Source organism: Vidua macroura, chromosome 17 (assembly GCF_024509145.1).
Source record: "Vidua macroura isolate BioBank_ID:100142 chromosome 17, ASM2450914v1, whole genome shotgun sequence".
Taxonomy (NCBI): Eukaryota; Metazoa; Chordata; class Aves; order Passeriformes; family Viduidae; genus Vidua; species Vidua macroura.
Genome location: NC_071587.1, coordinates 2,273,073 through 2,288,946, shown reverse-complemented (window position 1 = coordinate 2,288,946; position 15,874 = coordinate 2,273,073). Strand labels below are relative to the sequence as shown.

At 49.7% G+C, this 15,874-nt stretch overlaps 1 protein-coding gene across 5 annotated transcripts in view; it reads right to left on the bottom strand.

The window, feature by feature from the left end:
• CBFA2T2 (CBFA2/RUNX1 partner transcriptional co-repressor 2) overlaps positions 1-15,874 on the bottom strand; it is a 57,932-nt gene that overhangs the window by 27,116 nt on the left and 14,942 nt on the right. The window contains exon 1 of one of the 5 annotated variants that reach the window (XM_053992687.1): positions 9,657-9,946. The exons of 3 other annotated variants lie outside the window; for them this stretch is intronic. The gene's annotated coding sequence lies outside the window, so the exon portion shown is untranslated. Of the gene's footprint in view, positions 1-60; positions 92-9,656; positions 9,947-15,874 lie in introns of those variants that run through there. One more of the 5 variants, XM_053992688.1, reaches the window with a different exon arrangement.

Genomic DNA, 15,874 nt, shown 5'->3' with positions numbered 1-15,874 from the left:
AAATGAAGCAATCAAGGAAGCATACAGAAAAACATCCCCCTTGGGTCCCTGAAGTCATACCATTTCCAAATATAAAGCAGACTCTAACACAGAGTCTTCCCTTCTCCAGATGGAGGCTGAAGAGCAGGAGCTCATCACTGCCAGCCAGCCCCAGGGCTAAAGCTCCACCAGACTTTATCCAAAATTGGGCGAGTTGTCCAAGAAATCATGAGGAACTTGGAAAAGACTTGGAAAATCTCTTTTATCCTCATTATTTACAATCTCCTACAAGTGCCAGAGGGGACTCCATCCCTCTGTCAGTGTCTGCAGGGAAGGGTCACAGCAGGGACCAGACTCTGCTCTGTGGGGACAAGAGGAACAGGCAGGAACTGATGCCCAGGAAGTTACACATGAACGTGAAAAACTTCTTTACTGTGTGGGAATGCCCAGGGAGGGCAAATATCTCCCTCACTGGAGGTGTTCCAGGACTGCCTGGACACAGCCCTGTGCCACGTGCTCCGGGATGACCCAGCTGCTGTGGTCCCTTCCAGCTGGACCCACCCTGAGCTTGTGTGACCAGGAGTGTCCCTTGCCCCACAGCCAGGCTGGCTTTCCCAGGCAGCCCTGGCACTGCTGCCCACACCAACACCCCTCTCACTGCCCTGCTGATATTACTGAGGTAGCCAAGGCTCACTAATGACTCCCCAGCTCCCTGGCTCTGTGCAGAGCTCACTTCATTCACTTGGGCGCTAAGTGCATTCAGTGCTGCCCAGCTAATAGTCCCTGCCATCACTGGCACACACAGGAGCCCTGCCAAGATGACAATTCTGCCTCTTAAAAACACTCCTCACACCACTACACAAATGGCTCCTCCTCTGTGCCCCAAGCCTGACCAGCTTGTGGAAAATTTCCACCATTCCCTGGAACTGGCAGCACAGGAGGAACACACTTAGGGGTGTGTTTTGGAGAGGCCTGATGATGTAGAGGGGCCCCTACACACCTGGAGCCCCACGAGCCAGCATCCCCTGTAGAGTCCAGGCACAGAGAGATCAGGATGAACAGGAGAACCATCAAAGTTCAGTGTTTAGAATCATGGAATGGTTGGGTTGGAAGGGACCTTGAAGATCACTCTGTCCCAAACCCCTGAACACCTTCCACCAGACCAGGTTACTCCAAGCCCTGTCCAACTGGAACATGAACACTGCCAGGGATGGGGGATCCACAATTTCTTGGTCTGTTCAGGGAATTATCCCAGCAGAGATGGGTGCACAGCAGTGACTGTTTCTGTGTGCCTCCTTCCCCTCCCGCTCGTGGGCAGCAGAGGTGGAGAATTTCCATGGATAACCTCTGGAGACTCAGTGATGCACAGGGACTGGAGAGGGAAGGCTGGCTCAGCGGCTGCTGCACTTGCTTTCAGCCCATCACACAGCACAGACAAGATTTTCCAATTCATCCTTCTTAGCGTTGTCCTCAAGTAGTTACCAGTAACCTGCATTAACCTGCTCCCCATCAACTGGAGCACAGGGCAAGACAAAAACCCAAAAAGCTCAATTGCCAAAGTTGTGAGACCAGGGCACAAAACAACCCAGCAAAGCCCCAAGTCTGTTCTAAACTGTCATCTTCCTTCCCTGGTCACAGCAAAGCCTGTGACACGGCGCCTATAAATTTCCTCTAATGATGCTGCAGTGAGGCAGAGCCCCATCTGTGCCTGGGCACAGGTGAGACTTTTCACTATCGTGTAAGTGCAGGCTGCCTTTCAATTACACTCACCAGCCCATTAGGCAAATTAGATTTGCATATGAGAGGATAACTAGAAAGTCAAGAAATAGGCCCTGAAGGAAAATACATTCTGTAAGCTACATGTCCCTGGGAAGATGGGGACAGGGAGTTTGCTGTCCAGCCCTCTAGAGCTACTTTAGGTTTTCACGGTGTTCAGGTTTCTCTCAGCACTGGCATGGGTTTGAGGACAGCCTCTCCACCAGGCAGAACTGAAGCCAGACAAAGACATCTGCGTTCCCTGCGTCCCCACCTCCCTAAAAAGATGCCCATTTCTGCAGGGCTTTGCATCATTTGCAGGTTCTGCCTTGCAGTATGCTGGAAAGGAGATTAAAATACTACTGGTGTGAGAGAATTTCAATTGATCCCACCTGGGTTTCAATAACGTATCACTGAACTACAGAATTATTTCCAGCACCCTAAGAAGGTCCAGAGGGACATGATACCCAGTGGTATGGCATTACACAGGTGTCCCATGTCACTGAGGACACTCATGTGGACTAAACAGTTCTGCTCAGGTGATTCTGAAGAATTCATCCGCCTGCACACACTTGTTTTTTTTTCCTGGTGAGTGTATGCAAAACAGAGACAACCTAGCTCATCTCCCAGAATCCAGATGGCACTTGCAAACCTTGTCTGTGTATCAAATGTTGTTTTTTAGATCAAGTGTCCCTGGTTGACAACACAGAACTTCACGGTGCTATCTTTAGAGAGGCTTCTCTGCAAAGAAACACCCTTGGAGCATACGTTGCAGGAATATGCTAATGTGGCAGGGTGTTTTCAGCGGCCACAAATGGATCTGTTCCTGGGAGCTCAGACACCCCACAAGCAGCTGAGACTGGCTGGAGATGAAGGGTCACCCAGCCCCTATGGAACAGATGCACCAGCAAGTTAAAAATCACAGACAGAGGTTAAGGTACACCACTGGAGAGTTGCAGGGTGAGCTCACAGCAAGTGCACTCGCACACAAATGATGATTACCAAAAATCCCTGCTAGAAGAGTGAGGGCAGCTCAAAACAGACAGCAAAATGCGAGACTTTCCATTCCTTGACTTCTCCTACAAGTTTAGAGATTCTTACCCTGTTTCCTGTTCAGCTAACTGCAAGGATCTTATAAAAACCCAATGATTTTTCTTCCTCAAGGTCTTCACTTCCTCCTCCACATTTCATGCAAAGATAAAAGCAGCACATGCAAAGTAAGTTCTTTAAAACCAGCCCATTAATAAAGAACAAAACTCTACAAAACTTGCGGTTTGACATATTTCTGAGACGGTCATGTTACCTTCAATGAAAAAAAAAAAAAGGTAGCAGTTGTTAAAAGAAAACACTAGCATCCCCCCAAAAAACCACCCTGAGTTGTTTTCTATTCTCCTCAGCTCCAAGAACAAGAATCATCACCTGCATGTGAAAAAGCATGAAAAAAACCCTGACTTATACACACTCCTCACTAAGCAGCAAAATGGCCTAAGAAAAAAACAAGAAAAAACAAAGAAAGCTGCAGAAACAGGTTATGGTACAGCTCAACCCTGGGATCAGAAGGTGACACCAACAGCACTGAGGTGGCAGAAATAACCCCTCATGCCCGCTGCTGAAAAGAACATTTCAGAACAGTGACATCAGGTAAAGCAGCAGCTTTTGAAAAAAGAAAGTGATCCAGGAGGTAGCTCCTTCCATATTGCAGGCGCTCACAGTAAACACCATATGGCCTGTTAATTTAATTAGGGAGAAGAAACCCCCTAAGTTTGAGATTTGACTTTGAAGGGTTTAAAACAAGTCTGAGGAAAATCGCTCGAGATATTCCATGAGCTTGCCTTGCCTCCTTCATCCACCTTCTGACCTGCTGTACCCAGTGGCTGTCCCCAGGCTGCACAGCACCCCTAAGAGCTGGGATTTTTTTAGAAGTCCACCTTCCCCACCACTGCACCTGCACAGATGCTTCCCAGGAAGAGCTGGGTGGTCCATGCCAGGCAGCCAAGCCAGGAGAGGTCTGGATCAGGAAGGAGGGACGTGCAGTAAATAAACCAAGTACTTCAGCTGAACAATATTCTCAGATAGCAACCAGAATTTTTATTTTAAATCCTCACAGTCTACATTGGCAGGTCCCACATATCAAAGACAGGATGCAGCTCATGCTGAAGGTCAGCCTGACAAATGGTGGAGCACCAATGCTGAGACACAAAGCCTTAGGGCAAGTCCACTCCCCATCCATAAGTAAGTTTGCATCTGTAATCTTGAGATCAACCAACCAAGCTCCAGCTGTCCCTAAAGACTTCTGTATCTGAGCAAAGTCTCAGTGCAGTGACTCTGCTGAATAAAATGTCATTCTCCATTATGGATATATCTTCCATGTCTCTTTGTGAGCAGAGAGGGGCATTTCTAGGATCATTTCCAGCTAGAGGTTTGCTTTCCTGCATCTGTACCACGATGGGACACCGCAGCACCTCTGCCATGCTGCCCTGCCAGGTCTCTGCTCAAACTGCTCAGTGCATCACCAGCAGGAACAAGAGAGATCCCATGGAAGTGGCTGCTGGGGCACCACCAAGAATGCAAAGCCACAAAAGGTGATGATTCCCTGAGGAATGGCTTCCCAAGCTGGAACAGCTGAGGCGTACCAGGTTCTGGTAAGGTCTCACCTTCAGCAGCCCCTGAGGCCCAGGCAGGAGCAGGAACATCTCCATGGTGCTCCAAGGACCACCATCCCCTCATGAGCTGCTCTGGCAGGAGCCTCCAGCACAAACCCCACCAGCACAGCCTTCGGGGGTCCCAGCTGGGTGAGGGAAACCCAACACTTCTCCAGAGAGGTGTGACCGACCGACCTCAGGCCTGGGTCAGGGCTTTGGCCCCCAGGCTGCTCGGGCAGGGGCACAGAGGGAAGCTCTGCCTGATGCCTCCAGCATGGGCATGAGCTGCCACCCTCCTCCACTCCTGCCTGGCACAAAGTGGGTCAGGCTGCGTGGGCCGATGGCACGTCACAGGACGTGACCCACCCGTGCTCCCCAGCGTGCCTCTGGAGAGCAGGTGCATTTCTCAGGCCCAGCCAGGGCAGCAAGGGATGCTCCCTCCCTCCTCCTCTTGCCAACTGCAGCCCATCCTATCGTGAGGAAAACCCAGGGAATACCCCAGGGGATATTTTAGGAGATCTGGACTTTCATGGAATCTGCCTGTAGATAAATCGTACGAGGAGAAAATCACATTGCTCCTAGAAATTTGTAACCTCAGTTGGCATGGAGTTTCTCCTTGGCTCCTCTCAACAGCTGACTACACTCACAAATTAACATCCCACTTGTTTAATTATGTTTTCCTTTCCTATCCAGACCCAGGCTGGGATCTGTGTATCCCTTTAATAGGTGTGTCACAGCAGTATGCCAGAGTTTCCCATTTCCTAGTTAAAAAAAAAAAAAAAAAAAAACAAAAAAAAAAAAAACAAAAACAAAAAACACCCACCAAAAAAACCCCAACAAGTCCAAACCCAGATAACAAAACATCTAAAGCCCAGCAGACTTCTTCCTGCTAGCAAGGAAACCTCCTCTCAGGACACTGCAAAGATTTAATTTACTACCAATTGCCCTCTGGTTATTTTACATTTATGGGGTGGGGGCTGAAGAAAGGAAGAAAGCAAAGAGGGTGTAATTAGCTTTGCTTGTAAAATGTTCATCCCAGTTGTAACAGCAACTGGAGCCTATCGGGGGCTTAATAGATTTCAGGGTTTTGTTGAAGCTGAAGGGTCTGTGTGGGGCGGAGGGAAAGGCTGGGAATAAAAAAAAAGGGGAAAAATATTAAAAAAAAAAAATCAATAAGAGGATCCTACATCTTGCCACAGCCCCATATGGAAGTAATCAAGCACAAGGGTGGCAGCTGGGGCCAATAACAGTCACCTGCAGTTGAGGGACGTGGGGGTTTGGGATGGGTTTTTAATGCTAATTTCCTGGAGGAACAATGCGGGAGCGGGCGCAGAGCGGCAGCGAGGGCGGCTGAATGGGGAGCAGCGGAACAATGGCTGCACCTGGCGCTGCGGGCAGCGCACGGAGCGGCAGCGCCCGGCACATCTGCTCGCACAATGCCCGCTCCCCCCTGCAACAGGTCCGAGCCGCAGCCTCCTCATCCTCCCCTCCGCCACGGCTAGCGACACTTTTGGGGATTTCGAGGTTTTTTTTTTTTTTTGGTGAAAGGGATGGTTACACGGCATCCCGCCGGCAGGTTGCGGCATCCCGCTGCCACAGATGAGGCGAGGAAGGAAAACTGACTCTTGACTTTGAAGATCTGCAAGTGTTGGTGGTTCTAAATGGTTCTTCTGGCCACCTGTGAGTGTCCTCCTTCAATACCCCAAGTCGTGCTGCAGCCACCAGAGATGGGAATCCCACGGCCGGCAGCGCGTCGAGGAAATTCAGTACGCATTATTCTAAAACCTTAAGCTTAGCTTATAAAAATGCCACTGCCCAGCCCAATAAAAGGCATGATAGTTACACTTTAAAATGCTTTGAAACCTCTGAAATTGCTATTGTCCTGTTGGACATAAGCTGCTGACACACAAAGCCATGCTAAGGTCAAGGTCCTGCCTCAGAAAATTGCTTGCAGACCCAGGAACTGAACCCAAGCCTCTCTGTGCTGCACTTTAACTGTGGGATCACCGCTCACCATTTCTTCCTGGCTGCTGCTCTTGCTCTAAACAAAGGTTTTTCCAGCCGTTCCCTGAACACTGCATGAATTAAGGCAGTCTCCCTCATAAAAATAAAAGTTGAACAGACTCCCAGAGACCTGCAGTGATGCTGCCCCCAGGGACTGCTCTGGAGTGTCTGTCGAAACACATTTCATACCTAGCTCCTAACAAGCAATCAGATATGGAAATAGTCACTAGATAAAGGCAAGCTTACAATCCAGCCCAGAAGAAGTATGGATAAGCCAGCTTTTATAATGGGAAAAAAACCAAACAGGCAACAGATTATGACCATCTCCTGCTCAGATTTAAAACCTAGCCAGCATTGACTTAAATCTGCTGCATGTGTCCAAGTCCCCAAATGACTGTGTTCAGCTCTCCAGCTATACTATAAACATCACACATACATGTCAAACAAATCTTGTTTTTTGTCCAAAGCTTAAAAAAACAGATCTGGAGAAAACAAGAGGCCACCTGGCTCCCCCATCCCATCCCATAACTGTGGGAGAGCGCTGCCTCCTGCTAAATGCTGCTGGTGGTTACTGCATTTATGGGTCAATTTGGGGACTGAAGGGCTGATTGACTTGAAAACTCAGCTCCTGCAGTCAAACCACACAAACCTGTCAAACCAGTGATAACCTCTACAAGCCGAATTCCGCCGTGGGTGACGCAAGACAAAGCTCTGTGAAGCAGCAATAAAATAATTTGGGACTCACACTCAATGCGACAGGGGAGGCAGCATTAAGTGAAACCCCACTCTCTTGGGGACCCTGGTCCTGTAAGGCTCAGAATAAACCAGAAAAAAACCCAAACCCAACAGCCTGACCCAGGGTTCACGTGAGCAAAGCTGCCTTTGCTTTGGCAGGTTTAAACAAGCCTCTGCAACACCAGCAGATGCAAGTTGCAAAAATAGCAGCATCTTGGAAGTAAGTAGGGGCTGTGGCTCCAGTCCCTGGGCAGAGCAGAGCCTGGCTTGGCATTTTCACTATTAAATGGAGTTTCTGCTCTTTTCCTCGGGGCATTCCCTGTGTAATAGAGTTCTCAGATTAACGATTTATTCTTCTTGCCTTTAGCAATTCTGCTCCTTCCTCAAACCCTTCAAAATCCTTCTCTTGGCTTAGCTGCACTTTCCTGTTGGCAGTATTTGCTCAAACTGCCGTTCCTTTACTCCTTTTTCCTTGTTTCCCACACTGGAGTCTCTGAGTTCTGCATTATTTGTGTGTTTCTCTAACTGCTGGATGTGCTGGGCTGCCTGGCTGTGAAGGGCACACAGTCATTTAGGTGAAGCCTAGGTAGTTCCAGAAATCAGACTAAACATCTTTTCCATATTAATAGTGAAAATCATGTCATCCAGCAGACAATAGCAGGGGGAAAAAAGTGTCTTCACTTGGATGTCCTGCAGCATTTCTATAACATTATCAGGTCTGGCGACAAGAGTTTCAAGCTACCCTCTTTCCCAAAATACAACCACCTCTCTCATCTAAGCACTCAGCTCATCAGGCACCCCAAATCCTTTTTAAAAATAAAGGAGCCTGAGGAAAAAAAGAAAGTTTCCTGCAGGGCTTGAGCAAGACTCTACCAAATTAGTTGTTTAATGGCCAAATCGTGCTGCCCTGATGCCGGCAGAACTTCCGTTTGCTTAATCAGGGCTCGACCCGCAAGGAGACCGCAGGGGCAGCTGCTCCAACACCCTGCACTGCCTTCACAAATTCGGGAAGTCTCCAGGAGAGCTGCAGCAGAGGAGCACGGCTCTTTGCTCCTAGATATCATCACACCCTGTACGGCTTTGCTGGACATTTTTGGGGTTTCAAACTCCTTTGTGCTGGTGCACTTTGAGACATGGAAGTGCACACACTCCTTCTGCCTCCTCTCCAGGGACACACAGGAGGGGTGTTTGATGTGTATCTAGAAGCAGACTTATAATATAGAGTATTTCTAAAAGCCTCTACCCAAATGCTTACATGCTGCAAAAGAAGGAAAATCTTAAGGTGGCCCATGGAGTGGCCAAACTGGCCGAGCACAGAGCTATAGCCCAAGCATGCTGCCAGGGAGCCCAGCCAGGCTCTCCCTCAGGAAACCCTGTCATTTGGCATGTTTAAAGCTAACCTGGACAAAGCAACACCAAAGAGAATCATCCTGCACCAAGCAACCCAGCAAATACTCCTTTCTCTTTTTCCAGCCTGACAGCAAGCGATACTCAGCAACATTTCAGCTCCCCAAACTTTGAGTGCTGATTTTGGTGCATCTCCTGTAGCTGGGCAGGATTTCTCCAGCACATAAAATGGACTGAGTATCATTGCACAGGAGCTGAGTGGTGTAGGGGGCAGAAAATATTTGGTCAGCTTAAACATGCAACAGAGGGATCTCTACAACAAGCTACACCAGAGGGTCAGAGGAGTAATTTCAACTGCTGAACCTTCCCAAAAGACAGGGAAGGAGCAAAAGGGCAGGTTTAAACTAAATATACAGGATCCAGGGATTACAATAGAAAAAGAGAAAATACAGCCTGTCTACAGCCCGACAGTGAAAATATATAGGGGAGATGTGTTCTGGTATCACAAGATTGATCTGGGAGATTTAGATGCTGGGAGCATCAGTTGCTGCTCAAGGAGTGCAAAGACAAAAAGGGAGCAGCCTCTGACACAATGCAGAGAAGCCCTGAAAACACGGGGGAAATTAAGGAAATTTGGGAGCCAATGGAAGAAACCCACCTCTGCAGTTTACACCTCCCCCCCCTCCCCAACCCCAGCTTCAATACCGGCATGCAGAAACCAGAGTAAACCTAGGCACAGCAGAAAAACACGTTCTGCTGAAACACACAAAACCCTTCCTGCATTGCCATTTCCCCAGAAAACGCCAAATCCCAGCCCTCTGCTCATGGAGGGGGGGTGGGGGGGGAAGGAAAAAAAAAAACCAAAACATTCCATAGCAACCCAGAACGAGCTGTACCGCAGCTCTCCTCAGAGAGAGTTTAGTGTTTTTTCAGCTGCAGAATCCTCGCATGCAGCCGGCTGGGCTATTGAAGTTTTCCCCAGCACTGCAGAGGACCGAGGCAGGGCTGGCAAAGCGCTGCGGCCGCCGCTCCCAGCCTCTCCCGTACCTGCTCCCGAGCTGGAGGCTCTCCCCAGCCCGCCTGCGAAAGCCAAGGCGCTCCCCAAACCTTGCAGGGCTGAGCATCCCCCCGAGCATCCCCCACCGCCCCGGGTACGCCGAGCGCTGCTTCAAAATAATCCCGTTCCTTGCTTACCCTAGCCAGCGAGGTTGCAAGGATCCAGCTGCTGTGCAATACACCTCGTTTCTTTCAAATAGAAAGAAAAGCGCTCTTCCTCCTCCTCCTCCGCCCGTGATCTTCGAGCGCAGCCGGAGCCCAGCCTGCCTTCTCCTTTCATTAGCTGGACATGTGTCAGGTCCCGCACATCTGCGATTTCTCACTGCCTGGAGCCGCCTGTCCGATTCCAGGGAAACACAGATGGATCCCAGATGGGAAGGTCCTGCCAAACAGACCAGCTCTCCACCTTGCCAGAATACCCAGCTTAGAGGCACACACCCTCGGCTCCCTGCCTGCTCCCTGCCTGCGCCGCGCTGCTGCCAGGCTGCTCGCCAGCTGATGTCACCAGGCACACACCTACCAGCGCCTCGCCGCCCGCCTGACATTAACTTGTTAAATACACCCAATTTGTTTATGGCCGGCAGGAACAGCGAGGCAGCGGCAGGAGCAGAAGCGGCTCCGCCGCCCCCCTCCCCAAAGCAGCCTTGTGCGGCACCGGGGGCACAGCAGCCGCTGTCTCAGCCCTGGCTTTGGAAACCGGGATGAGCTGTTGGGTAAACCGGCGGATTAATTTTCCGAAGGTTTCCCCATGCACGTAAATCTTCGCTGCAAACTCCACCCCCCATCCCCGCAAGCCCAGTGCCAGAGTTTGCGGCGCTGGAAAACTGGCATGTGTTAGCAATTAGAAGCAACAACAAGATAACAAGATACTGATGTTGCAAGGGTACCAAACGCGGACTGGAAAATTCAAAGGAAGAGCAATTAAATGCGTAACATACTACCCGGCTCGAAGAGGAAGTGTTAAAGGGAAATGTAAATCCGAAATGTTTTATACAGGGAGTAAACTCCACCAGAGATCTCAGAGCAGCGAGGGAGGCCCGGAGCAGGAACCCATCGGGCAGGACCACATTTGACCATTTCCCTCCTCCCATTAATGCACAGACGTGGCTGCTGTGCCACCTACAATCCTCCTGGTAATCCTGACAGGCTGCTCCCCGAGGTGCGGCGTGAACAACAGATATTAACTGGAGGCCCCTGACTAATCCCATCAGCCCGGCACCACTCACCCCCAGCCGGGCGCTGGGCAAACACGGATTTACACAACAGCATTCCTGGCCACGTCCCTGCCTGCCGGGGGACTGCCCCGAGCAGGGGGCAGCACCCCTCCAGACTGCCCAAACCATTCTGCTCCACACCATCCCACTGCCAGCTCCTCTCAAACCGCCCCAGGAGGAGAAGCAATGTTTGCATTTTGCCTGCACACCATGCACAGGCACGTTTTAAGATCTCAGAAGGGATCTGCTGCTCCAGTCCTTACAGCTTAACAGGTTCAGGTCTTGATCCTTTCCAAATCTCTGCAGTCAACAACACCTCTCTCTCCAGCTACTTTTTTTGAGAACCAGGGACCTCAACGCTTCCCCAGCCAGCAAACTAAGAGCCTGACACTGCTCAAGCTGGGGGATGCTGCTTTTTCACAAGTCCAAAAGTCATACATGCCAAATTCTCCACAGTTAGTGCAGGCATGACAGGATAGTTACTTGTTCACAGGCAGCAAAATGCTCCTTTTTATGAAATTCCCAGTGCTCTGGCAGGCTACTGCTAACTGCTATGTCCATAAACCTTCTGGAGGTACTGCCCCCTGGCATCTCACGTAACCCTTCACCCTGGCTTCTCTGCTGCTTATTCCTAATTAGTTTAAGGTACCTCTGCTTCTCTTTGGGAGGGGGAAAAGGCTGTAAAGGGAGAAAGCTGCTTTAAAGGAAGCATTAAAAAGCATTCTGCAAGCAGGCACGGCATGAGTCCCTGAACACAGGGGCCACGATCTCCTCCTGCAGAGGACAGACCTCCCAGTATAGGCAGGATGCTGCATGATAATGGGGGGGCAATTTGGGCAGGAGATTTTTGGGCTGTTGCAGAAGCACATGAAGCTGCTGCTTCCCTGGCTGGGCAAACACATCACTCTGAGAAGAGCAGACTGGCTGCAGGCAGAGGGGACACAGGCTTACAGCAGCTCTCCCTCCTCCAAACCTCACCCAAAAGCAGCAATTCCACATGCTTCAGTTAAGAAAAAAGAAGTGAATCACATTCAAGTATCAGCACACAAACACCTGGAGCATCCCAAGAGATGATGCTCAGGCAGCAAAACAGGTCGGGAACAGGCAGATCCAACAGTGGCCCCCAGCACCCCAGTCCCCACTGGAGGGGCTGCTGGCAAGGCACATCAATAAATCATTTAGGTTCAGAAAGTTCAGCTCGCTGGGGCTTCTGACACTTCTGATGGAGGTTGCGCAAAATAGCGAAGCTCTCAATATTTCATAAGCTGAGATGGAAAAACCATCTCTAAATTACACAGACAATGAAGGGAGGCACAACCCAAGCAGCTCCACCAACAGCAGAACTAATAAAGTTATTTTCCTATGGACTTGCATCTCATGGTTGGCTCCCTGGCACCTCAGGCTGTGAGGTCCCCAACAGGAGCCGTCCCCGGCCGGGTCGTGGCGACAGCGGTGGCTCTCATGTGGAGTCTCTGACGTCTTCTAAGAAGCAAGCTCATGTTGCAGCTCTGTCCCCAGTGGAGATGGCACCAGCCCTGTGCTGCCAGCGTTAAGAATCCAGCATCAGACACCGCTGCTCCCTGTGCTGCCCTGTCCCACCACCCCCAGACCAGCCTGAACTGGGCAGGGAACTCAAAAGCTGACTTTGGTCTGAGTGTGACAGAGGGGGGCTCTGTGATGAACAGCAGATGCTCAAGAGATGCCACCTGGCATCTGTCAGGTCCTTGGGTCAAAGCCATAAGAGAAGTACCCTCAGAAGGCACAGGGGACATCCTGGGGCTGGGATAAAGGGGCTTTATGTGAAATAGGTAACTAGCACAAGGTGTTCCCTTGCCTGCTTTTTTAACCATATTTCAGTTTAAGGACCTGAACAGCTTGTAACCCTTCACACAAACAAAAGCTGTCCACAACTGTGACAACTGGGTTCTAACTACCCTTTGTCGACCCATGGCCAAATAAATCTCTTCGATGTTTTTACAACCTAAAGCACCTTGAAATGTCAAGAACTCAGGTCACTGCAAGTATTTTAAGTATAGTTACAACAACTTTATAAACCTTTATGAAAAGGCACACAACTCTTCATCACTGTGTCCACAGCCCAGTGTCTAAAACCCCACCATCCTCAGGGAAGACATCCCCACTTCTTGCTAGGGAAGCAGGAATAAGCCAGACCTCACGGCTCACCGTTAGAGTAAGAAAGATAGATGTGTGCTTTTGGGTTCTCCAGGTATAAAAACTATGGACACCAGGAAGTCATTGCCTAACCTTCTTTGAAAGGCTCATGGATTGTGTCTTACATATGATCCATGTGCCTCAGCTCACCCAAACCGTGACCTATCCCTAAGCTCATCCCTGAGCTCACCACTGGCAGAGGCAGGTGCGTGAAGTATAGAATCACAAAATCCCAGAGTGGTTTGGGTTGGAAGGGACTTTGCAGCTCATCCCACCCCACCCTCTGCCATGGGCAGGGACACCTTCCACTGTCCCAAGGTGCTCCAAGCCCTGTCCAGCCTGGCCTTGGCCACTGCCAGGGATCCAGGGGCAGCCACAGCTGCTCTGGGCACCTGTGCCAGGGCTCCAGGTTGCTCCAACCCCCATCCAATCTGGCACAAGGAGTCCATCCACATGTCATCTACTGACCCCTCTCACTGTTCCCAAGAGGCTTGTCTGCTCCTAAATATGCACTAAAGCAGATTTTGTAGCCCAGACATCACCAGCACAGCAGAAGGAAGCAGAAGTGCAGGCAGCACGGGGAGAACTGCTCTCCCTGGCTCACCATGCTGATCTGCTTCTGCTTTCTTCTCCTGGGAATGTTCCATGGAAAGAACGATGCAAGCAAAGTTTGAACACTGGGAGCTATTGATACCTGCTGCTCAGTGTGGTTTCTGAGGAAAGCAAGGAAATCTGAAGAATTTTTCCAGTTTGCAGTGAAATTTTTATGCCTATCACAGCCCATTGCCACAGCGAGCACAAGAGACCCAAACTGCTTCTGATTTCTCTGCTATTCCACAGATATTTCACGATGTGCCTCAGATTTATTTTTTGCCTGCTGTGTTCTTACCTCAGAAAGAAGCTTCACTTGAATTCAAGGCAACCCTGGAAAGCCTTTGCCTTTTTAAGCTGACCACTTTCCATTGCACAGAAAAATAAATCCAAATGCACTAAGGCAGCCAAAGCCATTTATCAGACTAAGTAGAAACCGTAAATTCATGCTAACTGGAATCTGATGGAAACCAATTGGGATCCTCCTCCTCCTCCAGGCTCAGGTCTGGCAGGAAAGTCAAACATTTTATTGCCTTCTTTATGCCTTACAAGACAGTGGAGCCAAGAAGGGACTGCTCCCTTTGAAGCGATGCTGGTGGGGTTGCAAGGGACACTCATTGCCTTGAGTTCAAGCTCAATCCCCAAAACAGAGATTAGACCTCTCCATTCCTGGCAAATTTATCACATTTAACAAACATCCTCTTTTCAATACATCCATTATTTGAATTAGCACTTGGAAGATTATGCTAACAAGCTTAATTTGTCACAGAATTGTGGAGAATGGTTTGGGTTTGAAGGGATCTTAAAGTTCATCTCGTCCCACTCCCTGCCAGGGACACCTTCCACTGTCCCAGGCTGCTCCAAGCCCTGTCCAGCCTGGCCTTGGGCACTGCCAGGAGCAGCCACAGCTGCTCTGGGCACCCTGTGCCAGGGCCTGCCCACCCTCACAGGGAACAATTCCATCCTGATATCCTGTCTAACCCTGCCAAGGCACACCCTCTCATCACTTCCAGACCCTTGTCCAAAGTCCCTCTCCAGCTCTCTTGGAGCCCTGTTAGGCACTGGAAAGGGCTCTAAGGTCTCCCTGGAACTTTCTCTTCTCCAGGCTGGACATCCCCAGCATTCCCAGCCCCTCCCCAGAGCAGAAGAGCTCCAGCCCTCAACAAAACCCAAATCCAATCACATTGCCTCCTTCAGGAGTGAACATGAGCAGTGTTTGGTTTTTGTGCCATTTTAATCTTCCCCAGAGAGGGGGAAAACCACATTAAAAGTCAGCCTTAACTGAGCTGGAAGAATTTTACACCCAGAACATCCACAATCAGACATAGCCAAAAAAATTCCCAAAACAATCAGGGGGAGCAAAGATGCAACAAGGAATTAAACTCAACCTGAGGAAGTTATTGAAACTACTCCTGGCCACCCATTAAGGGAGGGGACACACATCACCTAAGCACATGATGCTTTATTCTTGTGGCCACATATGTAAAGAAAAAAAAAAAAAAACATGCAGGAACTGATATCCTGTGCAAAAATATCCCCTCTAAAACAACAAACCAATTCCTAAATCTAACACCCCTGCTCTGATTAGAAATCCAAGCTTCTGTAGCTGTCACGGGTATTTAAACCAAACACAGAAATATGGAAAAAATGAGTAATCCTATTTGGAGAGAGAGTAAAATCCAGCCTGCAGAGGATTAATTCTAGTCGAACAGCCCTGCAGCTTGACAGTATTTTCCAGATCAATAGCAGTGCCATTTGATTACAGAGATTTGTTCAAATACGTACATCCACTCCCCTCCAATTGTCATTTCAGTGATTCTCAACTTTAGTTGCCCAACACCCAGACCAGGAGCATTCCTGGCGCTGGAAGCTGTGTGGATGGAGCCCTGCTGCAGCTCTCAGCCACCTCTCCACTGCTTTGGAAAACCCAATTTCCTGTCTACATCTGACAGTTTTGCCCCACTCCTTGCAAGACCATCCTCTTCAGTGCCTGTTTATGGTGCAGACAGGCTTTGGAAGCCAAAATCCTCCCTTTTTCAGGTGAGGTGGTGGCTTTGAGAGCCGAGTGTGGATCAGGCACCCTACTCCAGGCTCCCAGTGCTCACCACCACCACATGTGCAAGACCATTTACAATTAAGAAAGCACAGGTTAAAGCCTAACAAAGCAGCAGAATTTGGGGGTTTTGCCTCATCCCAGGGGCCACTGTGAGTAATAAAATGCACGTGATGTATCCTAAGCCCCTTCCCCACAGCAGGCTCACTACATCCCAGTTTGCTTCCAGCACCTCCCTCCCCTGGTGCCTTCCCTGCCACAGCTCTGTCTCCTCCTTCTTTATCTCAGGCTCTTTTAACAGAAAGAGCTTCTCCTTCTTTATCTTG